The sequence below is a fragment of the Puma concolor genome, chromosome C1, assembly GCF_028749965.1.
Source record: "Puma concolor isolate L17-30 chromosome C1, mPumCon1.1.hap2, whole genome shotgun sequence".
In the NCBI taxonomy this organism is placed as follows: Eukaryota; Metazoa; Chordata; class Mammalia; order Carnivora; family Felidae; genus Puma; species Puma concolor.
Window position 1 is genome coordinate 20,412,520 of NC_141674.1, and position 24,693 is coordinate 20,437,212.

General features: G+C 44.3%; 1 protein-coding gene and 1 long non-coding RNA gene across 5 annotated transcripts in view; one reads left to right on the forward strand and one right to left on the reverse strand.

The window, feature by feature from the left end:
* Window positions 1-11,858: 11,858 nt before the first annotated feature.
* LOC147577866 (uncharacterized) lies at window positions 11,859-21,210 on the reverse strand. Its single transcript, XR_015254564.1, has 3 exons — window positions 21,102-21,210; window positions 18,715-18,804; window positions 11,859-12,048 (listed from the first exon to the last, which is right to left on the reverse strand). It is a non-coding gene; the product is annotated as an uncharacterized LOC147577866 (long non-coding RNA).
* Window positions 21,211-21,734: 524 nt separating this feature from the next.
* Window positions 21,735-24,693, forward strand: part of WDTC1 (WD and tetratricopeptide repeats 1) — a 64,969-nt gene continuing 62,010 nt past the window's right edge. For 3 of the 4 annotated variants that reach the window (XM_086716144.1, XM_086716147.1, XM_086716145.1), the window contains exon 1: window positions 21,736-22,047. The gene's annotated coding sequence lies outside the window, so the exon portion shown is untranslated. Of the gene's footprint in view, window positions 22,048-24,693 lie in introns of all 4 variants that reach the window. The other variant, XM_086716146.1, reaches the window with a different exon arrangement.

Genomic DNA, 24,693 nt, shown 5'->3' on the forward strand with positions numbered 1-24,693 from the left:
TCATTCTCCATTATGTTGCCTTTTGCTTAATTATGTGTGTGTCTTCTGTCCCACTCAATTATTATTACCTGAGGAGAGGGACCCCATGTAATTCATCTCTGTAGTGGAGCACTAGGTATGATGCAGTTAATGTTTATTGAATGACTGGATGAGGCTATAGGGTGAATCAGTGGTCTTCAGAATTTTTGCTTTTTTGGCTCCCTTAAGAGATTTTTAATTTTTTTTTAAGTTTATTTATTTTAATTTTGAGAAAGAGAGCACGTGTGCGTGAGACAGGGCGCACAATCAGGGGAGGGACAGAGAGAAAGAGCGAGAGAGAGAATCCCAAGCAGGCTCTGCACTGAGTCTGACATGGGGCTCAATCTCACAAACAGTGAAATCATGACCTGAGCCAAAATCAAAAGTTGGATGCTTAAGCAACTCAGCCACCCAGGCGCCCCAGGGGATTTTTTTCAAATTCTGCATCCCTTCTGCATTTGTGAGAATTCTAACAGAAAATGAATGGCACACTCAAATTAAGACAATTCAAGACAGTTATACCATATACAAAGGGGTAATTTAGAAGGTGTGGTCGAGGTAGAGAAAAATCACAAGGGATCCTGCAGGAAGCTGGGATAGGCAGCAGCCAGGCTGTTACCACCTGAGGCCTAGAGGGACAAGTCCTTTGCTTGAGAGAAGCACTAACTTTCTGTCCAGGGGCAGGGTCAGATAAACTAGACCTCCAGAGAGTAGGAACTAGAGCCATAGAGTCACTGACCTCACTTTGTTTTCCCCCTCTGTCTCCTGCTAAGGCTCCGCATTGGCCCAACCCGAACCAAGACCGGAAGACACAGAGCCATTGATGTCCTCCATCAAAATCAGACAACTAGGGGAGTAGAGGTGGGGGGGAGGGCAAAGAATGGGTCTGCAGGAGCACAGGCAGGATATCTGGCTTTTTTTTTTTTAAGAGAGAGAGAGGAAACAGCGTAAGCAAGGGAGGGGGCAGAGGGAGAGAGAGAGAGAGAGAGAGAGAGAGAGAGAGAGTCTTAAGCAGGCTCCATGCTCAGTGTGGATCCCAGCCCATGACCCTGGGATCATGACCTGAGCCAAATCAAGTGTCCGATGCTCAACTGACTGAGCCACCCAGGTGCCCCTGGCATAGTTTTTAATTGACAACTAAAATGTTCATCTTAAATGTAAATCATTGTAAAGAATATACTTCCGAGAATACTGTAAATATCAATATTTTAAATAAAACTGTCCCATCATCAATATACTATCATTCATTTTGAGAACATACTGGAACAAACTCTACTTTAACAGACAGAAATGCTATATCATTATTTTTTTCTTCTTGAATGTATAGTTACATTTTGCTTCCTCTCACACATTGTTATCCTAGGATGATGTATTTTATGCTTGAAAGTCTGTTATTGATTACCTAATTCATACTTCAAGAGAAATTTACATATAAACTACAATTTGAAAATTTTTGAAATTTAAATAATACACAGATTACTGGTATTATTATTATGTGTATTATTACACAACTGATCGAAGCAATGTAATATATATCTTTTGATACATGTTAAAAAGAAAACCACAGGGGCACCTCGGTGGCTCAGTTGGTTAAGCGTCCGACTTCGTCTCAGGTCATGATCTTGCGGTCCGTGAGTTCGAGCCCCACGTCAGGCTCTGTGCTGACAGCTCAGAGCCTGGAGCCTGTTACGGATTCTGTGTCTCCCTCTCTCTCTGACCCTCCCCTGTTCATGCTCTGTCTCTCTCTGTCTCAAAAATAAATAAATGTTTAAAAAAAAAAAAAAAAGGAAAGAAAACCACAGGGGCGCCTGGGTGGCTCAGTCAGTTGAGCATCTGACTCTTAATTTTGGCTCAGGTCATGATCTCATGGTTTGTGGGATCAAGCCCAGCCCTGGGCTCTGCACTGATAGTGAGGAGCCTGCTTAGGGTTCTCTCTCTCCCTCCCTCCCTCTCTCTCTCTCTTTCTGCCCCTTCCCTGTGCGTGTGTGCAAGCTTTCTCTCTCTCTCTCTCTCTCTCTCTCCCCCCCTCAAAATAAATAAATAAACATTAAAGAAGAAGAAGGAGAAGGAGAAGAAGGAGAAGGAGAAGGAGAAGAAGAAGAAGAAGAAGAAGAAGAAGAAGAAGAAGAAGAAGAAGAAGAAGAAGAAAAGAAAACCATAGGGCCCACAAGGCATTACTTGAGCCAGGCCAAGTCACCAAACCAGGGCTTAATATCTAATCGAGATGCTCTTTCAACCTCCCTAAGAAATGTAAAATCCTAATCAGTCAGTCAGGAATTTTCTGATAAGCACCCATGGGGTAATCCATGCATAGGCCTTCTCCATCCTATAAAGGAAGAGGAAGTAGTCTGCATATCAAGACCCTCTGCCTTTTCCCCAAAAGTAAAAAGATCTTGCCTGCAACAAGGAAGGTGGTCTTGCTTTTCTTTTTTGTTTGTCTTTTTATAAGTTTTCATGGCCTGTGCTCCTTCCTATAAAAACCTTCCATTTCATACAACTCCTCCAAGCACCTCCTACTTGCGAGATGGGATCCTACCTGATTCATGATCATCAAATTTACTCAGCTGAATTTTGTTTTTTAACCTAAGTAATTATTAAGCCAACAGGAAAATAATATTGGAAATGCATCTTTTACTGAAATAGACTTTTTGTAATTAGTACATGTATTTCTGTGTTTTTTTTAATTTTTATTTATTTAAAAAAAATTTTTTTGAAAGAGAGTACATGTGCATGTGCAAGTGGGGGAGGGGCAAAGAGAGAGGGAAAGAGCATCTTAAGTAGATTCCAAGCCTGCCTGCGGGGCTTGATCTCATGACTGGGAGATCATGACCTGAGCTGAAATGGAGAGTGGGGCGCTTAACTGACTGAGCCACCCAGGCTCCCCAGTTCATATATTTCTGGATAAATATTATTATTGTTGGAATAAAGCTGGGTTCAACTACAATCTTATGTCTATTTTTTATGTTTATAAATAGAATCACTGAGAAACCATATTCACATAAATAAGCAGAAGAGAATGGAGAGAGCTTCGTTACAATAATATAATCATGTCACCTAATTATTTGAATTCCTTCTGGGTTACAAGACAAAAATCACATAGTGGTCTGTTATCAAAAGTTATTTTTAATGACAACAAAATTAGAACCTCTTTCAACTTTATTGAAAGCAAAGAACTAGCAACTGCCCGACTGGCAAAATGCCTATTATTCAGTCATTAGAGTCCTTCATCTTCAGTTGGTGCCCTGAAGTGCGACATCTCCACCCCCCAATGCTGTGGGTAAAAACTTGGGTGAGTGGCTTTTGTAAAGTGTAAGCAGGGGAGATGGGAAAGAAAATGGCCCTGGACCTCAGCGTGTGTTCTCCCAAAGGTGGGTCTTCAGAAAGAGCATAAGTAAAGTTTGAGGATCTGGACATTGGTTCTTACAAGTATCTGTGCCATCTACCCCTGCCCTCAACGTGCTTCCAATCTAGTAGGGGGATGGAAGTCAGCAAATTGCCAAAGTACGGAATGTATGGAGGGGGTGGTGGATAGTGGAGCTGGAGATGTTTAGAATTTACTTCTGGCTGTGAGGGGCCATGAAAGTCTTCATGGATGAGGGGGCATGTAAGTTGCTTTTCAGGTTTGGTAGGATTCTGACAGAAGAGATAGTAGAGAAGACATTCTAGATGGAGCATACCGGGTAAACAAAGGCTCAGAAACAACCAAAGGGAATGTTTGGGAAATAAGAAAAATTTGGTTCTCTCTCTCTTTCTCTCTCTGCCCCTCCCCCACTTGCTCTCACTCTCTCAAAAATAAATAAATAGACATTAAAAAAAAAAAGAACAATTTGGCACAAGCAGAGTATAGGTATAGTCAAAAGTGGGAGAATGACTAGAGGAATAGAATCATAAGCTCTCAAGGATAAAATCTACTTTAAAGATCAAGTAACCCTAGGGGTGCCCAGGTAGCTCAGTCGGTTAAGCATCTGACTTCAGCTCAGGTCATGATCTCACAGTTCGTGAATTCGAGTCCCTGGTCGAACTCTGTGCTGACAGCTCAGAGCCTGGGGCCTACTTGGGATTCTGTGTCTCCCTATCTCTCTCCTTCTCCCCTGCTCGTGCTCTGTCTCTCAAAAATAAATAAACATTTAAAAAAGGGTTTTTTAATACGTAAAATAAATAAGATCAGATAATGCCAAAAATATATAAATAAATAAAAATAAAGATCACATAATCATGGAATCCCTGACTGGCTCAGTCGAAAGAGTGTGCACTCTTGATCTCAAGATCTCAAGGGTTGTGAGTTCAATCTCTGGGTGTGGAGATTACATAAAAATAAACAAACAAATAAATAAAACCTATTAAAAAAAGATCATGTAATCCTGACGAAATAAATGGAAGATGACACAAAGAAATGGAAAGATATTCCATGCGCATGGATTGGAAGAACCAATATTGTCAAACTGTCCATACTGCCTAGACAATCTACAGATTTAAATGCAATCCCTATTAAAATACCAACAACATTTTTCACAGAACTAGAACAAATAATACTAAAAATCGTGTGGAACCACAAAAGACCCCAAGTAGCCAAAGCAATCTTAAGAAAGAAGAACCAAGCTGGAGGTGTCATAATCCCAACACATACTACAAAGCTGTAGTAATCAAAAACAGTATGGTACTGGCACAAAGACAGACACATAGATCGGTAGAACAGAGTAGCGGCCCAGTAGTAGCTTATATGGTCAATTAACCTATGACAAAGGAGGCAAGGATACTCAATGTGGAAAAGCAAGTCTTTTCAATAAATGGTATGGGAAAAACTGGACAGCTATATGCAAAAGAATGAAACTGGACCACTGTCTTAAACCAATCACAAAAATAAATTCAAAATGGATTGAAGACATAAATGTGAGACCTGAAACCATAAAACTCCTAGAAGAAAATGTAGACAGTAACTGCTTTGACATCAGCCATAGAAACATTTTTCTAGATGTGTAGGTCACCTGAGGCAAGGGAAACAAAAGCAAATTAAGCTATTGGGACTACACCAAAATAAAAAGCTTTTGCAGAGCTAAGAAAACCATCAACAAAACAAAATGGCAACCTGCTGAATGGAAGATAATATTTGCAAATGATATATCTGACAAGGAGCTAATATTCAAAATATATAAAGAACTTAGACAACTCAACACCAAAAACAAAAACAAAAATAAAAACAATCTGATTAAAAGTGGGCAGAGGACTGAATGGACATTTTCCCAAAGAAGACATACAGATGGTCAACAGATACATGAAAAGATGCTCATCACCACTGATCTCCAGTGACATGCAAATCATAAGTCACAAATCAGTTAGCACATTATACCTGTCAGAATGGCTAAAATGAAAGACAAGAAATAACAGGTGTTGACGAGGATGTGGAGAAAAAGGAACTCTTGTGCACTGTTTGTGGGAAAGTAAATTGGTGTAGCCACTATGGAAAACAGCATGAAAGTTCCTCAAAAAATTAAAAACCAAATTGCCATATGATCCAGTAGTTCTATTACTGGGTATTTACCTGAGGAAAACAAGAACATGAATTTTAAAAGACATTTGCACTCCTATGGTTATGCAGCATTATTTACAATTGCCAAGGTATGCAAGTAAACCCCAACTGTCCATCTATAGATGAATGGATAAAGAAAAAAAAAAAAAATATATATATATATATACATGCAACAAAATGGATGAACCTAGAGGGTATCATGCCAAGTGAAATAAGAGAAAGACAAATAACCTATAATCTCTTTCATATGTGGAATCTAAGAAACAAAACAAAGAAAAAAAGAAACAAACAAAAAAACAGACTCTTTTTTTTTTTTAATTTTTTTTTTCAACGTTTTATTTATTTTTGGGACAGAGAGAGACAGAGCATGAACGGGGGAGGGGCAGAGAGAGAGGGAGACACAGAGTCGGAAACAGGCTCCAGGCTCTGAGCCATCAGCCCAGACCCTGATGCGGGGCTCGAACTCAGGACCGCGAGATCGTGACCTGGCTGAAGTCGGACGCTTAACCGACTGCGCCACCCAGGCGCCCCTTTTTTTTTTAATATATGAAATTTATTGTCAAATTGGTTTCCATACAACACCCAGTGCTCATCCCAAAAGGTGCCCTCCTCAATACCCATCACCCACCCTCCCCTCCCTCCCACCCCCCATCAACCCTCAGTTTGTTCTCAGTAAAAAAACAGACTCTTAAGTACAGAGAACAATTAATAGTTGCCAGAGGAGAGGTGGGGAGGGGGAAGGGAGAAATAGGAAAAGGGATCAAGGGCACTATCTTAATGAGCACTGAGTAATGCATAGAGCTGTTGACTTATTATATACCTGAAACTAGTAGGACATTATATATTAATGATACTTCAATACAAAAATAATAAACAAACAAATAAATAAATATCACCTAATCCAACCTCCACTGCTGCCATCACCACTCTACCAAAATCCACTCAGTGCTCAAATACATCTGGTCATGGGGCACCCCTGTCTGACAGAAATATAATGCAGGCCACACATATAATTTAAATTTTTCTGTTAAATACCAGATAATAAAAGAAGAAGGAGGAGGAGGAGGAGGAGGAGGAGGAGGAGGAGGAGGAGGAAGAAGAGGAGGAGGAGGAAGAGGTCAACAGAAACAGGTGAAATTAATTTTAATAGTGTTTTCTTTATCTTTTTTAATTTTTTAATTTATTTTTGAGACAGAGAGAGACAGAGTGTGAGCAGGGGAGGGGCAGAGAGAGAGGGAGACACAGAATCCGAAGCAGGCTCCAGACTCTGAGCTGCCAGCACAGAGCCCGACTCGGGGATCGAACTCACGGACTGTGAGATCATGACCTGAGCTGAAGTCAGATGCTTAACCGGCTGAGCCACCCAAGTGCCCCAATAATGTTTTCTTTAATTCAACATACTCAAGACATTATCCGTTTAGCATATAATCAATATAAAAAGCCGTTAATGAGGTATTTTACATTCTTTTTTGGTACTAAATCATCCCAACTCAGATCCAGCCACAGTTCATGTGCTCACTGGCCCCATGTGGCTAGTGAATGAAGCACAAATCTGAAAGAGAACCCATTATATTCTCATACCACTGTGGTCATTAGACAGTTTTCCCCTGGACCGTGGAAATGCTAGCTTGATTTCTTCCTTAAACATCTGCATCTTCTAACTTGTTTTCCATGGACATGCATTAATATAGAATCAGGACAGGAATAAGTACTAGGTGCTACAAATGCTCATATGAGGGGCACCCAATCCCAGCCTTGCAGGTCAGGAGAAGGTTTCAGGAGGAAGATACAAAGGAATGAATATAATTAATGACTTTATCCTGTGGCAGTGGGGTACAGCTCAAAAAACAAAATGATGAATGTGTGGCAAAGGACACAAGAGTCATCCTGACAGAGCTCCCAGTGGCTAAAGCTGGGACAATTTGAGCAACAAAATAAATAACATAGTATTGAGGGAGGGGTGCCTGGCTGGCTCAGTCGGAGGAGCATGTGATTCTTGATCTTGGGGATGTAAATTCGAGCCCCACTGTGGTGTAGAGATTACTTAAAAAAATAAAATCTTAAAAAAAAAACACAACAGCATAGTATTGGATTATAATCCAAAATATAATATAAATATATATGAGCTGAGTTCATTATGATATTAATAAGTGATTGAATGAATGAATAGGGGCGAAGAGACAGATCTTTAAAGAATTCCAAATAATTTATGTAGTTGTTCCCCCTTCCGGAAAGTAGACCTTAGTCCCGCTCTCTACTCCTTGAGTGTGGGCTGGTCTTGGTGAGTTGCTTAAGACTAGAGTATGGAAATAGCAGAGGGAGGGGAGGGAGTAGGATATGCGGGTGGGTGTAAGTATCTTTACAGAGGAGGAACCTGGCAGATATCACGGAGTGATCCAGGGTGACGTCACCAGTAATAATTCACATGGGTAGCACGTGCACTCTGATAGGGGGATATGATGAGAAGGGCATTTCACCTCCGTGCTATTCTTCCTCTAAACCCACAGTCATCAGATAAACCCAAATTAAGGACATTCTGCAAAAGATCTGATCAGTGCTTCTGAAGACTATCCAGGCCATAGGGACAGGAAAGACTGAGAAGCTGTCACAGACTTGAAGAGATTAAAGAGACACGAGGAGTAAATGCAACATAGTATCCTACAAGATGGGATCTTGGACCAGAAAAAGGACATTTGTGGAAAAACTAGTGAAATCTGAGTATGTCTGGAGTTTAGTTAATGAAATGTATCAATGTCGAGTTCTTAGTTTTAACAAATACACCTCAGTAATACAAGATGTTAATATTAGGGGAAGCTGGGTAAATCGTATATAGAAATTCTCTTGACTATCTCTGTACCTTTTCTTTATTTCTTTTTTTATTTGAGAGAGAGAGAGAGAGTGCAAGTGGGGTAGAGAGCAGAGGGAGAGAGAGAGAAAGAATCCTAAGCAGGCTCTACACTCAACGCAGAGCCTGAAGCGGGGCTCGATCCCACGACCCTGGGATCATAACCTGAGATGAAATCAAGAGTCGGATGCTCAACAGACTGAGCCACCCAGGCTGCACCTTTGGGGCTGCCCCTACATCTTTCTTTAAATCTGAAATGGTTCTGGGGCGCCTGGGTAGCTCAGTCCATTGGGCATCTGACTTAGGCTCAGGTCATAATCTCACGGTTCATGAGTTCAAGCCCTGCATTGGGCTCTCTGCTGTCAGAGCAGAGAGAGCCGCTTTGGGTCCCCTGACCCCCTCTCTCTCTGCCCCTCCCCCATGTGCACTGTGCACTCTCTCTCAGAAATAAACATTAAAAATTTTTAAATCTAAAATTATTCTAAAGGAAAAGTTTGGTTTTATATATATATATGATGTGTGAGTGTGTGTGTATATATGTGTGCATACTGAAATATAGACATATATACAACTACACATATATGTGAAATGGAGAAAAGCATCAGAAAAAAAAAAAAAAGACAGTCTTGCTTATTCTAAGCAGAAAGCATTGTAGGAAGCATGTGAAGGGGTAGAGTAGCAGGCCCGCCTGAGACTGTAGGCTGGGTTCTGGTTGAGCCTTTAGGACTTTATCCTGTGGCAATGGGGAACCATTGAAGGCTATTGAGCAAGGGTGTGACTGATTACACAATGACTCAGCCATGGTCACACAGATCAGCTTCCTGAGGCCCCCTACAATCCTTCCCTTCTGATGCCCCTTCCTTCCACATGCTCTTCCTTCTTTGCCTGCAGAGGCCAAGCTCTGGCATGAATCCAAGTCACTAGCACAGAGATGACCACCTCCAAGATCCACCCTGCCACCCCTACTCGGTGCTGGTTCAGTGGTCCTTGGAGGTTCAGCATTTAGAATCTCAACATGTCACACCTGGTAAGGGTTGGAGCCGCCCACCTAGCACAGAGACCCCTGGACAGGGTGGAGCTTTCTTGTAAAAATCACCAAGCTCTGGGTTGAGTCATTTTTTCCACCACACCCTCTCTGTTTATTCCTTCCTCCCAGAGTGAACTGAAACCAGTCATCGGTTGGGACAGGGGGCTCGGGTGCAAAAGAGGGACTTCTAGATTGAACCTAGGATACCGTGCCGTCAGGAGAATTGTCCAGTATCAGTCTCTCTTCAGCAGGCTTGCTTGGAAACAAATACATCAAGGTCAGAAGCTGGGAGAGGAAAAGAAGGGAGAGGAAAAGGAAGTGACAGAACATATTGGTGTGCACCAGCCAGTCGTAGCCATGAGAGTTCAATGACAGAATTTATTGGATTCTCACCTCAGCTCAATGAAATCAGTTTTCTCCATCCTATAACTTTTAATCCCTCCACGGAAAAAGAAAACAAAAGGCTACAGTTACTGAGAAATCTGTTCTGTGCCAGGCACTATGCATAACCTTGTTTGGTCCTCCTAGCAACTCTGTAGTAGTATACCCATTTTGTAGATGAGAACGCTGAGGCTCAGAGAAGGTAAGTACCGCGCCCAAGATCATGCAGCTGGTAAGTGGCAGAACAAGGAGAAAGCAAAACCGGTTTCCGAACTCACCCCCTGCCATGGTTAGCGTGGCCCCAGCATACAGAGAACCTCTCCCTTTAAGCCCTGCCCTTCTTTCTACCCAGAAGGGTGAACCGCTGCTCCCCATATCACTGCCTCACTTTGTTCAAATCTCTGCCTAAAAGTCAGAGAAGCCTTTCCTGATCACCCCATCCAAATGGCAGCCTCCATCACCCACCTCCCTTTACTCTTCGTCATTCATAGCAACTGCCCTACCTTGACATATTTACCTATTTCTCTGCTTCTTGTCTGTCTCTACCCACTAGAATGTAAACTTCATGAGGACAAGGACCTAGTCTGTTTGGTTCACTGCCGCATTCCTGGTGTCTGACACATAGTAGGTCCCTAATGTGTTGAATGAATAAAAAGAGGAAATTCTGCTTTCTTCCACTAAGAGTACCCCCTCATCCCCATCTGCTGCTAAATCCCCTCACCCTTCAAAGCCCCTCCCCTTTGCTCTCCCTGCAAGGGACTGCTTCTCCCTCTTCTTCCCCAGCCCAGGGATAAACCCAGCCACCCACGCAACTGCTCCAGCTAGAAACCAGAGGTCATCCTCACCTCCTCTCTTTCTGCCTGACTCTCCCCGCCCCCCCCAACACACCAGCAGTTTCCAATCAATCAGCAACTCCAGTCCATTCTGCCTCTTAAATTGTCTCCCAAATCTGCAAGATCTTCAGTCCCTGCTATGCTCTCTCCACCAGGCAGCCCTCCTTTCTTGCCTGGGTGCTGCGTCAGCCTCCTTACCAGTCTTTGTCTCCAGTTTGTCCCCTGCCATTCAGTCTCCACATTGCAATCAGAGTGATTTGTCTAAAGCTCAAATTACCTGGATAAACATCCCATTGATTCCTCAGTGGCCTGAAATAAAGTTTAAGATCTTAATGTGGCTTACAAGGCTCTGCCCCATCTGGCCACAGCTTCACTTTTAACACACTCTGCTCCTGCCTGGTTGAACCAATTCCAGTTCCCCAAATGCGCTCATATTTCTTCTCCCTGGGAGGTCTAGCCAACACCTGTTCATCATTCAGGTCTCAGCCTAGATGCCACTTTCTCCGGGAAGCCCTCTCCAACCTCTTCCGCCCCACCAGGCTGGGTTAGGAATCCTTAGTGTATAGAATCAGGGCTTTCTCCCCACTCAGAGGGATCCCGGTGTTCATCTGGGCCAATTTCATACTCTCTTCCCCTGAATCCCCAATCCATATCCCTGCTTGAAGAACCTCCATTGTTTCTCTGATGCCTGTCAACTTTTAAGACCATCCCAAGTCCAGACTTACCCAGAAAACCTTCTGGGGAGTGGAAAGAAGGATGTAACTGAGTCAGGATGCCTCTAGCTCAAGTCCCCTCTTTGCTCAGAGCCTCAGTTCCTTCTGTAAAATGGGGATGACAACATTAATATCCACTTCACAGCTGTTATAAGTAAAATTATAGATGTTAAAGAACAGTGTAAACACTGAAGTGTGATGAGACATGAGGATGATTATTATCTTTCCTGGCTCTGTGCTCCTGCAGCACTCTCAGGCCATGACCCACCATTTTGCACTTAATTATACCCTGCCTTCAATTATCTATTCTTGCTTCCGCGTGGCAGGCTGCTGTTTACAACTGCTGTGGCAGCCTCCTGGGATCACATCTTCTACAACTCTTCTGCATCCCCTAGAGTTCAGATATCAGTCCCAACCAAATAGAAGGTGTATGTTATTACTGTGATTATAACCAACTGCCATTTATGGATCACCTATTATGCACTAAGTACATGTTGTTTCTGATTCTCAAAACTACCCAAGAAATAGATATTTTTTATTTCTACTGTGCAAACTAAGGCTCAGAAAAATTAAATAACTTGTTCGAGGTCACATGATCCTGGGGATAAGAACCTCCAGAATCTTTCTTGCACTGGTCTCCAGATTGATGTTAAGGGCCGCATGGATTTCCACCTGCTTGGCTCTTTTCTTGGTCATCAGTTGAGCTGTGTCCAGAGAGAGAGAAAAAATCAAACCGGGGGCTTGGAAGAGGAGGTGGCTGCCATGCCATGGACCAGACACAGGGACTTTTGACATGTAAGTTGGGTATGGCTTCACCAAGAACAAAGCCACAAAGCTTGTTCCTGTGGTTGAAGGGTGTAGGAGGTGGTCAGGAAAAGCCCTGGGACATCTAGCAGTGCCAGCACCGAACTGCTGCCCAAGTCTGTGAGGAGAGTAGACTGGAGTGGGATCTGATGGCCAAATCACTCACAGTAAGGGAGTGGTCAACTCACAAGAGTTTCCATCCTCCATCAAGAAATTGATGGAGGAAGAGATGCAGGGTTCATAGAGCGCCACTAGGTGGCACTGTGCAAGGAGGGCACAAAAAGAGCCCTTTAGAACCTTTCAACGCGAACAATTAGAAGGGATTTTAGAGCAAGCAAATGCAACGTAAAAGCCTCCTTTTACAGAAGAGTTGTGAGGCCCAGAGAAGTTACTTGAGTTGCCCAGTTTCTTGGGCCTGAAACCACTACCAGAGACCTAGACCTGTCTCTTTCTAAGCTCTGTGCGCTTCACTTCGGTGCTCATCAAATCACATCGAGGTGCCCATCTACTCGCGGTGTGAGCTTACTCAAGTCACTGACATTTTTTTTAAGCCTCAGTCTTCCTGTCCATTGAACAAAGGATTTGTCTAGGCCTGTGATGACAATGTGGTAGCCCCTAGTCACGTGTGGCTAAATTTAAATTAATTAAAACTACAATCTAAAATTCAGTTCTCAGTCATACTAACCAACGTTTCAAGCTCTCAATAGACAGTTGTGGGTAGCTGCTATCATATTTGACAGCACAGATATAGAGCACCCCCCCCCCATTTTTGCAGGTAGTTTGAACAGACAGCATTGGCTGGTAACTGAGGTCCTCCCAGCTTCAGTATTCTATGGATCCTCTGTGAGAGCGCTGGAGAGTGTAACACTAAGTGCATAAGGTTTCCTAGCTCTCAGCTTGGGTTTTTAATCATATGCAAGCACTGGGGGATACAGAAGAGAATAAGGTGGGTAAAAACCCTCCCTTCATGGAGCTGACATTTGAATGCGTGTAAGGTACTAAGTCCAAAAATTACAGCTTCTGCAATCAAGGTACAGTGCCTTAAGCTTTGATGTGTTTATTTATCTAGATAAAACACAGTATCTGGGGCACCTGGGTGGCTCAGTTGGATAAGCGTCCCACTCTTGATTTTGGCTCAAGTCATGATCTCACAATTCGTCGATTCAAGCCCCGCATCAGGCTCTGTGCTGACAGCATGGAGCCTGCTTGGAATTCTCTCTCTCCGCCTCGCCCCCCCCCCCCACTCTGTCCCTCCCTGCTCGCTCTCTCTCTCTCTCTCTCTCTCTCTTTCTCTCTAAAAAAATAAATAAATAAACTAAAAAGTAGGTCTGGGGTGGAGCCCATGAACTTGCATTTTTCTAACAAGCTCCTTGGTGATACCATTGTGGTCAGTCCCAGAGCACATTTTAAGTAGCAAGGATTTGGAGAATTTTGTGGCAGGACAAGATGGGCATGTGTGATTCAACTAAAACATTGTGTGTTCATATTGTGGATCTTCCTGGGAAGCCTGGGTTCAAATCTCACTCCCGGGTAGCCCATTCTTCCTGATCCTCAAAACTAGATTAGGAAGGCTCTTCTGGCCTCTATCATTCTTCACACTTCCCTAGCTTGGTGCTGTTCACACTACCTTGCCTTTCTTTTCAAACTTTGTCCCAGCCTCCCTCACGCAGCTGCAACCTGTCACTGGTCTCATTTAGTTCTATATCCATTAATTCCCTCAATAAGTACTGAGAGCCCCTGTGTGCAGGTATGCACCAGGCTAGCTGCTGGAAATCCTGCAGGCAGACATGGTCCCGGCCCTCAGAGGGCTCACAGAATAGGAAAAGCCGACAGTGAAAAAAAAAAATCATGGCAGGTGAAATAAGAGTCACAAACGAGGAAGTAGAAGATGCTATGGGAGATTATGACCAGGGACCTACCCCAGTTTTGCTCAGGGAAGACCTTCTAGAAGAAGAGGCATTTCATCCGAGAGCTGAACAAGTAGGAGTGAGCCAGGCAAAGAGAGGAGGTGTTCTAGTTACTATGGGCACAAATCAAATTCCCCCAAACCTTACTGGCATAGAATAACCATGGGACAAAAAATACCACTGTGGCCAGTTTTGAAAAGCACACTCTGCCCCCATGGGAAGACTGTGACAGTGTAGAGAATGCTTGGGCAAAAATCTTCCAATGAGAGAAACAGAGCCCATCCGAGGACATAAACACAACTTAGTAAGACTGGCATGTAGCCAAGAGGAAGAGACTGGTATAAAGATGAAACATAAGAGGTCAAAACCCCAAAACCCTCATCCTTGCCCTTGGGGAGTTAGTCATCTTAACAGCTATCGTACCTCCCTGTGTTTCATGATTTACAATCAACAAAGCAGTGCCTAAGTTATTTCCTCATTTTTTTTTAAAGCTTATTTATTTATCTTGAGAAAGAGAGAGAGAGCAAGCAGAAGAGGGGCAAAGAGAGAGGGAAAGAGAGAGAATCCCAAGGAGGCGCCAAACTGTCAGTGCAGAGTCAGATCTCGCGAACTGATATCATGACCTGAACTGAAGTCAAGAGTCAGACGCTCAGCCGTCTGAGCTACCCAGGCGCCCCTTCCTCATCTGTTTCAAACCACAATCCTGTGAGGGATTTATTAGCCCTAGTTAACAGATGAAGACACAAAGTATCAGTGAGGGAAGTGGGAGGCAACACAGGAAGAGCAGGGATACTCAGTGATTTTAGCTGACGCATGGATAAACATCTTAGCTGTTGATAAACATCTTACGTGTTGATAGTTAACATGTGTTTTTCATAGAAAGATAGGTCTAGGGCATCAAGCTCATGATGTCACTGACATTATGGCTTGGGACAGATCAAAGAAGTGAATTGATTTAAAGTGAACTTAAGGGAAGCTATTAAATGCAAAACAGTATAGAGGGTCTGTGATTACGGTACTAATGAAAGATGGAGGTAGACGAGGAGAACTTGAAAACTACGGCCAAAGGAGTAAGTGTGGGATCTGTCTGGAGTTAGGTCAAATCGTGGCCAGGTTCTAAGGACAAACATCCCAAGAGAGAGCCAGCCAAGTTATTTAGCTATCCCATGCCTCTGTGTTCTCATGTTTAAAATGAAAATACTCTATTACCTGCCTTCATAGGGTTGTCACAAAGAGTAAACTAGTTAATATTTGTAGAGCTCTTAGACTAGTTCCTGGCATTTATTAAGTGCTTGTTAAATAACTACATTAAATTAACTGACTTAAGAATAAAAGGGAATGTTTTGGCTCTTGCAACTGAAAAGTCCCCGGGTATTTGTCTGTCTTCAGGCTGGATCCGGCAGCTCGCTCTCTCTCTTCCTCTTCCTCCCTCTGTCTCCCTCCAACTCACTTCTACTCTTCTCCGTGTTGATCCATCCTCAGATGACCAACCTCTCACCCAGTGCTGGTCACTGCAGCTCCAGGGTTAGAGGACCTGGACACAGCTACCAGTCGAGAACAAACAGACACCCCCCTGCCATCATTGTAGGAAAAGCCCCTGAATTAGCTCTGATTGGTCCTACCTGAGTTTATTCATTTATTTTTGAGAGAGAGAAGGAGAGCACAAGAGGGGGAGGGGGAGAGAGAGAGAGAGAGAGAGAGAGAGATTGAGAGAGAGAGAGAATCCGAAGCAGGCTCCAGGCTCTGAGCTGTCAGCCCAGAGCCCAATGCAGGGCTCGAACCCATGGATGGCAAGATCATGACCTGAGCTGAAGTAGGACGCTACACCCACTGAGCTACCCAGGTGCCCCTAAAGTTTATTTATTCATTTTGAGAGAGAGAAAGCACAGCAGGGGAGGGACAGAGAGGGGGGGGGGGGAGAGAGAGAGAGAGAGAGAGAGAGAGAGAGAATCTCAAGTAGGCTCTGCACTGTCAGCATAGAACCCGATGTGGGACTAGAACTCACAGACTAGAACTCACTCATGTGAAATCATGACCTGGGCTGAAATCAAGAGTCAGACGCTTAACCAACTGAGCCACCCAGGTGCCCCACTAATTTCTTTTTATCATTGATTAATATTCTGTTGTGTGGATGTACCATGGCTTATTTATCCACTCACTTTTTGAAGGCCATTTTGGGTGCTTCCAGTTTTGGGCAGTTATGAATAAACCTGCTGTAAATCTGTGTGTGCAGGTTTTTGTGTAGATGTAATTTTTCAACTCATTTGAGTGAATGCCTAGGAGTGCAATCATAGGATCATATGGTAAGACTACGTTTAGCTTTATAGGAAACTGCCAGGCTGTCTTCCAAAGTGGCTGTACCATTTTACATCCCCACCAGCAATGAATGAAAGTTGCTGTCGCTCCACATCCTTGCCAGCATTTGGCATTGTTAGTTTTTTGGATTTTAGACCTTCTTATAAGCGTATGGTGGTACGTTGTTTTGAGCTGCAGTTCTCTAATGACATCTGATGCTGAGCATCTTGAAACATCTTTTCATATGCTTATTTGCTACCTGTACATCTTCTTTGGTGAGATGTCCAGATCTTTGTCCATTTTTTAATTGGGTTGTTTTTGTTGTTGTTGTTGTTGAGGTTTTTTTAAAAATTTTTTCGGAATGTTTGTTTATTTTTGAGAGAGAGAGACAGAGCATGAGCAGGGGAGGGGCAGAGAGAGAGAGGGAGACACGGAATCCAAAGCAGACTCCAGGCTCTGAGCTGTCAGCACAGAGCCCAACGCGGGGCTCGAACTCATGAGCTGTGAGATCATGATCTAAGCCGAAGTTGGACGCTCAACCGACTGAGCCACCCAGGCGCCCCTGTTGTTGTTGAGTTTTAAGAGGTCTTTATATATTTTGAATACAAGTCCATTAGCTGATATGTGTTTTGCAAATCCACACTCCCCCACACACTCTGTAGCTTGTCTTTTTATCCTCTTAACAGTGTCTGTTGCAGAACAGAAGTTTTTAATTTTAATAAAATCCAGGTTTCCATGTTTCTCTTTCACGGATCTAAAAACTCATCACCCCACTCATGGTTACCTAAATTTTCCCCTGAGTTATCTTCAAGAAGTTTTATAGTTGTGTGCTTTACATTTAGGTATATTATCCATATGAGTTAATTTTTGTGAAAGATGTAAGTAAGGGCAGTATCTAGATTTTTTTTGTTGTTGTTATGTGGATGTCCAGTTATTCCAGCACCATTTGCTGAGAAGACTACCTTTTCTCCATTGAATAGTCTTTGCTTCGTTGTCAATAATCAGTTCATTATATTTGCGTGGGTCTCCTTTGGGGTTCTCTATTCTGTTCCATTAACGTACTTGTCTGTGCTTTTGCCAATACTGCACTGACTTGATTATTATAGCTTTATAATAAGTCTTGACGTTGTGTAGTGTCAGTCCTCCAATTCACTGGTGTTTTAAAATTTGAATTTCATAATTTCAGTGTGTCCCACATACATACTGCTAATTTCTATTTATAACTCTTGTCAAGTAGATAGCGGCATATGGTATACTCTATTTACAGAGGCATAAAGAGGCTAAATAACCTGTTCTTCCAACAGGTAACAGAGTCTTGGCTTTTTAGTGCCTTGATGCACTAACCCGGTCCCTGGGGAAGGAAACTTGATCTATTGCCTGCAAGGTTAACTATTCCTCATGTACATTAAAACATTGGAATTCTATTTGATCTGGTTTTTTTTTTTTTTCTGAGTTTAAGTATCAGAAGTTATCTCCCTGATTTTTTATAAAAATTTTTAATGTTTTTTTAAAATGTTTATTTTTGAGAGAGAGAGAGAGAGAGAGAGAGACAGAGTGTGAGTGGGGGAGGGACACACACACACACACACACACACACACACACACACACACAGAATCCAAAATAGACTCCAGGCTCTGAGCCGTCAGTCCAGAGCCTAACATGGGGCTTGAACTCACAAACCGCAAGATCATGACCTGGGCCCAAGTCAGACGCTTAACAGACTGAGCCAACCAAGTGCCCTTAGTGTTTTTTTTTTGTTTTTTTTTTTTTGTTTTTAAGTTCATTTATTTGGGGAGAGAGAGCACAAGCAGAGGAGGGGCAGAGAGAGAAGGGGAGAGAGAATTCCAACCAGGCTCCAAACTGTCAGCGCAGAGTCCGATCTCACGAACTGGGATATGACCTGCGCTGAAGTCAAGAGTCAGATGCTCAACCGTCTGAGCTACCCAGGCGCCCCTTCCTCATTTGTTTTAAACCACAATCCTGTGAGGGATTTATTAGCCTTAGTTACAGATGAAGACACAAAGTATCAGTGAGGGAAGTGGGAGGCAGTACAGGAAGAGCAGTGGTACTCAGTGATTTTAGCTGACGCACGGATAAACATCTTACGTGTTGATAGTTAACGTGTGTTTTTCGTAGAAAAATATGGTTGTGTAGTGCTTCGCTATATGAATAAACCATGATTCATCCATCCATTCCCCTATAGGTTTTTTTTTTTACTTTTTCTGCTATCATAACGGGCCAGAAGTAGTGTTCCTTGCCGTGTTTCCTTGTGCACACATGTAATGTTTCCTCTAAACTCTTAGAAGTAAAATGTCTGGGTTGTAGAATAAGAGAATCTTCAATTTTAGGTTGAATATACCCACTTTTTCCCAGGAGTCCAATCAGGAAATGAAAATGGTTGTATCAGTGACTGCCTCTGCAGAGCTGCTCAGTTGGGGCATTATCTAGTGCACCTAGGAGAGAAAAAGGAGCTACATTCATTGTCACAAGCCTTATTTGAATAATCCTTGTCTGCTTCCAAAAGCCAAACAAGAGAATATTGGAAGTATCACTTAAATATCTACCCAATAGAATAATTGCTTCTGCAGTATCCTGAACTATCCTACCCTTGAATACTATCAAAGACAGAGAGCTTACCACCTCCCCAAGTAGCCCAGCTCTCTTGATTAGAAAGTTCTCAAACATCTATGGCTAGAAGCGAGAATGAGAAGTTTCCATTCTAAGAGATGACAATATCTTCTTTTTTGAATCTGTTTTTTCTATGTAAAAATGGGAGGGGGGGGCACCTGGGTGGCTCAGTCAGTTAAGTGTCCAACTCTTGATTTCGCCTCAGGTCATGATCTCACAGGTTCGTGAGATCAAGTCCTGCATTGGGCTCTGTGCTGACAGCTTGGAACCTGTTTGGGATTCTCTCTCTCCCTGTCTCTCTGCCCCTCCCCTGTTCATGCTCTGCCCCTCCCCGGTGTGTGCTCGCACTCTCTCAAAATAAACATATTTTTAAAAATGGGAGTAGGAATAATACCTAAATCATAAGGTGGTTGTGGGAATCAAATGAGTTAGTGTGTGAATGTAGGTGTGTATACATAGATAAATATATACACTTGTACATACATATATGCATATACATGTATAGGCATGCAATATACTCATATATGCATATATATTCATATATGTAGAAAAGAGAAAGAGAGTGCATGAGAGGGCAAGCGAGCTCTTGGCAGAAAATAATCAATTAATTGTAGCTGCAGCTATTATTAATATTTTTCATCCTATCATCCATTTCCGTAACAACAAAGTTCATTCTGCTAAACAAATATTTACTGACTGTCTACTATGTGTCAAACAAAGACTGTGCTAGTAATCACAGAAACATCACCCACACTTCTCTGTATTTATTTTTTTAAGTTTTGTTTATTTTTGAGAGAGAGAGGGAGAGTATGCACACATGTGCATGAGTAGGGAAGGGGCAGAGAGAGAGGGAGAGAGAATTCCAAGCAGGCTCTGGGCTTCAAGGGCAGAACCTGACTCAGGTCTCAATCTCATGAACCATGAGATCATGACCTGAGCTGAAATTAAGTGTCCCATGCCTAAACTGACTGAGCCACCCACGTGCCCCTCTGTCAGTATTTCTAAGAGTCTCTGTGACATTGCCAGCATAGAGCAATGGTTTAAAATGGAAGTTCTGGATTCAAATAATCTGGGTTTTAATCCCAACTGTACCAACTATGTGATTTGTGGGAGTATTGCTTAATTCGCTGATAAGAACTTATCTCTCATGGTAAATGTTCAATACATGTTAGCTATTATTCAATTTAATTGAGCCAGTGACCTTAGCCAGGGTTTCAGCCTGAGCCTGGAGAGCTACAGATAGATAATCTTAAAGCTCTCTTTTAGTCCTAAAGTTTATGATTTTTTATATTCAGTGGAACATCTGTGGGGGAGAAATCAGGAAGAATGACCCACATTTATAGGCATTTCACAAAGCTGAATTTGCAAGTAGGTTCTAACTCCTCCAAATGGGAAGAAATCACCCTTTGGGAGCTCACAGACTAATTTATACACTTGATGTGAGCAGAAGCAGGAAAAAACAAGCAAGTCATGGAGTGATAAACATGGGACAAACACTATAAATGCTAAATATGTATATTCCTTTCTGAGAGTGGGTACTGCCTGGTTCTCACTGGAGGGACAGGTAGTGTTCAAAAGCTCAGACTCTGGTGTAATACAGATCTAGGTTTGACTCCCTATTTGGTTCCTTGTCAGCTATGTGACCCTGGGCAAGCAGCTTTTAACCTTTGTGTCTCAGCTTTCTTTTCTGCAAAACCCAGATAGTAAGAGTATCTAAAAATTATACTCAATACAGTGGTGACATAGTAAATGCTCAATAAAAGTGAATTATTTTTATCTGACAAATGGCACCCTACAGGTGAGTGACAAGTTTCCATTCTCAAGAGATGACAATATCTTTTTCTGACTTTAGGCGCTTCTTGGGTGGGGCCCGGTCTCTGCCTTCATAAGTTAGGCACGATGCCTCCCTTGTCACCTTGGCAACTTCCTTAGAGAGGAGGGTGTCTCCTCTGTCAGACTTGGCACTCCACTAGGCTGGAACTTCCTCTTCCTTCGAGGTGGGAACAGTAGTGCCTCCACCAGTTAGTCTCAGATGGACCTTGTCTCTGTCAGCCTGAGGGTTTCCAGAGTTGTGTGTGGTTGGCTCCCCTCCAAGCCACTCTGCGTAGAACTGACTGATTACCTTTTCTCCTCTTCCTTGAGGCCCAGGAACAAGAGTGAGGAATGCGCCTCTTCAGTAGCCACCCAGGTCAGGAAGGAGTTAAGATGAAGGTCGGCTTTGGGGGGGGGGGGGGGGGCACTGGGGCCCCAGCCTGAAAAGTCTCCCAATTCAGGGGATCTGAGGAAGTCTCGGTAAGGCTCTTAGGAGACTGCGCCGGACTCTGAGAAGCATTTGGGTGAGTGTGAGAGATGCCCCAGAAGCAACGCGAGGGAGCATTTTACGTGGATGTGGGGTGGGCGGTGCGTCAGGGTAACTAATGGCAACTGGGCGGGGTGAACCCGCCCGGCAGGAGCTCTTCGACGGAGAGAAACTACGACTCCCAGGATGCGCCGGGGCTCAGCCCGGCTTTCCCGCCTGCCCACTGGCTGCCGATCCGGCGAGCGCAAGAGCGGATTGGTCGCGGCGGTGCGGGTCTCCCCCACTAGCAGGTTAGTAGGCACCGCCGGCAGCAGACGTTGACCGGGCGCGCGAGGGGGGAGGGGCCCGTCTAGCTATTCTGGAAACCGCCGGACGCTCTCTCCGTAGCGTAGCCGCCGGCTGTGAGGCGCGGGGCGGGGGCGGAGACTGCGTGGCGCAGGCGCAGTGCTGGGCTTCTCCTGGGTCCCCAGACAGCTGGAGGAGATAAACAGAGGAGGAGGAGGGAGGGGAGTGCGTGTGTGAGAGCGCGCGAGGGAGTGTGAGTGTGTGTGAGCGCGGGTGTGAGGCGGTGCGCAGGGGCGGGCGGAGGCGCTGTCCGGCCCGGGCCAGGCGCCGGGCGGGGAGCATGGGAAGGGGCTAGAGCTGCCCGGGCCCCCAGCCCCCTCCCCGGGATCCGCGCCCCCCCTTCCCGGGAGAGGGGCCGGGCCCCCCGGACGGACATGGGCTCCTGAAGTTGCGGCGCCGCCGGTCCTGGGAAGAGGCCTGACAGGTACGGGTAGCCACCGCCCCCTGCCCTCGCCGGGCGCCGAAGCAAGAACCGGCTCCCGCAGCCCCGGCACACGGGCCGCTCGCTCTGGGCCGGCCGCAGCCCTGCCGGCCCGGGGGCCTGAGCCCGCCTGCCTCGGGGCTCCGGGGTGTCCCGAGAGGGGGCAGGCCTCGCTGGGGCGAAGGGCACAGTGGGCCGGGGGCGGGGTGGGGATGGAGGGCTGGCCGGGACGTGGGTGGTGCGGGAGGCTCAGGGAGGCTCTGCCAAGGGAGAGGTGGAAGTCGTCCCATCACGGGACTTTTTTGCGGACTTTTTTGTTTGACATCTGATCTGGCGCGGGTCTCAGGAAGAAGGGGGCAGGTGGAAGTGCTGGGAGGGCTACGTTGACCTGACCTGCTCTCTTAGTTTCCTGCTCTCCTGCTCTCGCTCTGTCTCGCTCGCTCTCGCGCTCGCTCTTTCTCGCTCTCTCTTTCTGTGTGTGTGTGTGTGTGTGTGTGTGTGTGTGTCCGTCCGTCCGTCCGTCCGTCCCGTGTGTCCGTCCGTGGTCAGGGTTCTTGCAGCTGCAGATGCCTTCAGTGGCCCATCCTGGCACCAAGCTGAAGTCTGCCAAGGTGTTTCCACCAGGCGACTGTAACGCCCATACAGAGGGCCTTTACTTGGGAACGGGCTCTTCAGTACCCACCTCAAAGGGAAATAGGAAGTGTGGAAAAGAAGAGAGGTTGAACCAGTAGGATCCGATTCTTGTCACTGAAGGCTGCAGTGGGTCGTACCCCCCCTCCCCCTTGCCAGCCAGGTTGAATTTGCTTAGTGACCTCTGACTCTCCTCTGCAGGTGTACTACCAGGGTCTCTAGAAAAGACGTGTCAGGACTTATGAGTAAAGTCTGGCTGCCTAATTTGACTGTTTTCCTCAAAGTCCTTTTTTTTTCGGTGACTTCCTTTAACTTCCTGAGGTAGTGGTAGAGCAACTTTAAAGTTTTCCTCTTAGGTTTGTGAGTTTAGAAGCCTGATCGGGTGGCTGTAACTTCCCCATTCTTTGCAAGGATGGGGTAGATGATCAGAGTAAGGTGGCAGTTAAGTGTTCCCTTTTAACAGAGCCTGGAACCGTTTTGAGAAGAAAACTATTCGGAAGACACCTCCTGACTCAAAAACATTATGAAATCTCTACCTAGGGCACAGATATGCTCAGTGGTCTGAACAGAGCTTTTCTATACCTTAAAGTCCCTCCGGAGTGGCCAGTCTCTTCACTAAGTGAAGGACCTACTTAAGGCTATTTCTGGTTTGAGTTTTGGCCTATTCTTCCTTGTAATTCTTATATTTTTAAAGAGATTGAATTGAATCTTGGCTGTTGAGTATAATAATTTGATCCTCTGTCACAGACCAAAGAGTAACTGGTAAGGCTCATTTGGGCTAACTCTGAGACTAACAGTGAATCTTCATTACAGGTTGTTGTATTTCATTGGCAAATGGGAAACAACCTTTTCTGCCATAGTCTGTGATCCTGCTGCTTTAATACTGGGGTCCTGCTATCCTTCCCTCTTTTGACCTATTGGGGGGCACTTATGTTCAAGCCACATCTCAATTTGTAGAAGCAGTGCTTTGGGTCACCTCTGAAGAATAATTGAACAACAACTCATATGTCTGCCCGAGACTCTTTACCTTGGAGTTACTGAAAGAAAGAGAATATGTGTAATGATTGTGGTGATGGTATTAACATTGGCAATTTGCCACTTTTGGGTTTTAGAGTTGTCATGCAGCTGACAAATTTTCTAGCTTAAAGGAACTCAATAGTGACTCATGGGACATCATATTAGGGTTTTTTTTTTCGCACATGTAGACTTCAGGATCTGGAAGTATACGACTGAAGATCTTAAAGCCCTCTGCTAAACATCTTTGGATTTTGAGGGGCCAATTGCTACAAAGACCCAGAACTGTGACTTTTAATTATTTTTTAATTATTTTCTTCTTTTCTTTTTAAGTTAGGGAATGTGGCCCACGTGTGCAGTCCTGGGTCTCAGAGAGGGAATCCTAGACAACATGTAATATGGTGATACTTATCTTTCTTTTGGGTCACTGAGTGATCCTGACTCCTTTCTTCTTTCATCCTTACCTTTCTGGATTCCACTGCATCTTTGGGCCGCCATTGCAGAGGGACTCCCATAACTCCTACGTTTCAAAACTCCTGACGGTTTTCATCAGAAACCAATCCCTTGGTGGTACATTTAATTATGAATAACTTACTTTAAGAGGTATTTACCAATTAGAATACATTCAAAAATGTGACTGACATTTATTGAGGGCCTGGTATGTTGGACTGTGTGCTAGGTGGTGTTTTTACTTTATCTAATTTAGCCCTCATCACTGCTCTGGTAGGCAGAAATCATTTTCCCTATTATACATGTGAAGATACAAGTTCAGAGAGATTAAATAACTTGTCTAAGGTCACACAGCTAACAAAGGAAATGTTCAGAATTCAAACCAGGGTGTAGCACTAGGATCAAGGGATGGAAATTCGAAGAGGGTACATATTGGCTGGATAGGAGAGAATTTGTTTTCTAAAAACAAAATGGGCCACCTTGTGGGGGAGTGAGTTACCCATCATTGTAGGTATTCAAGCAGAGGCTTCGCCACTTCTTATCCAGGATATACTA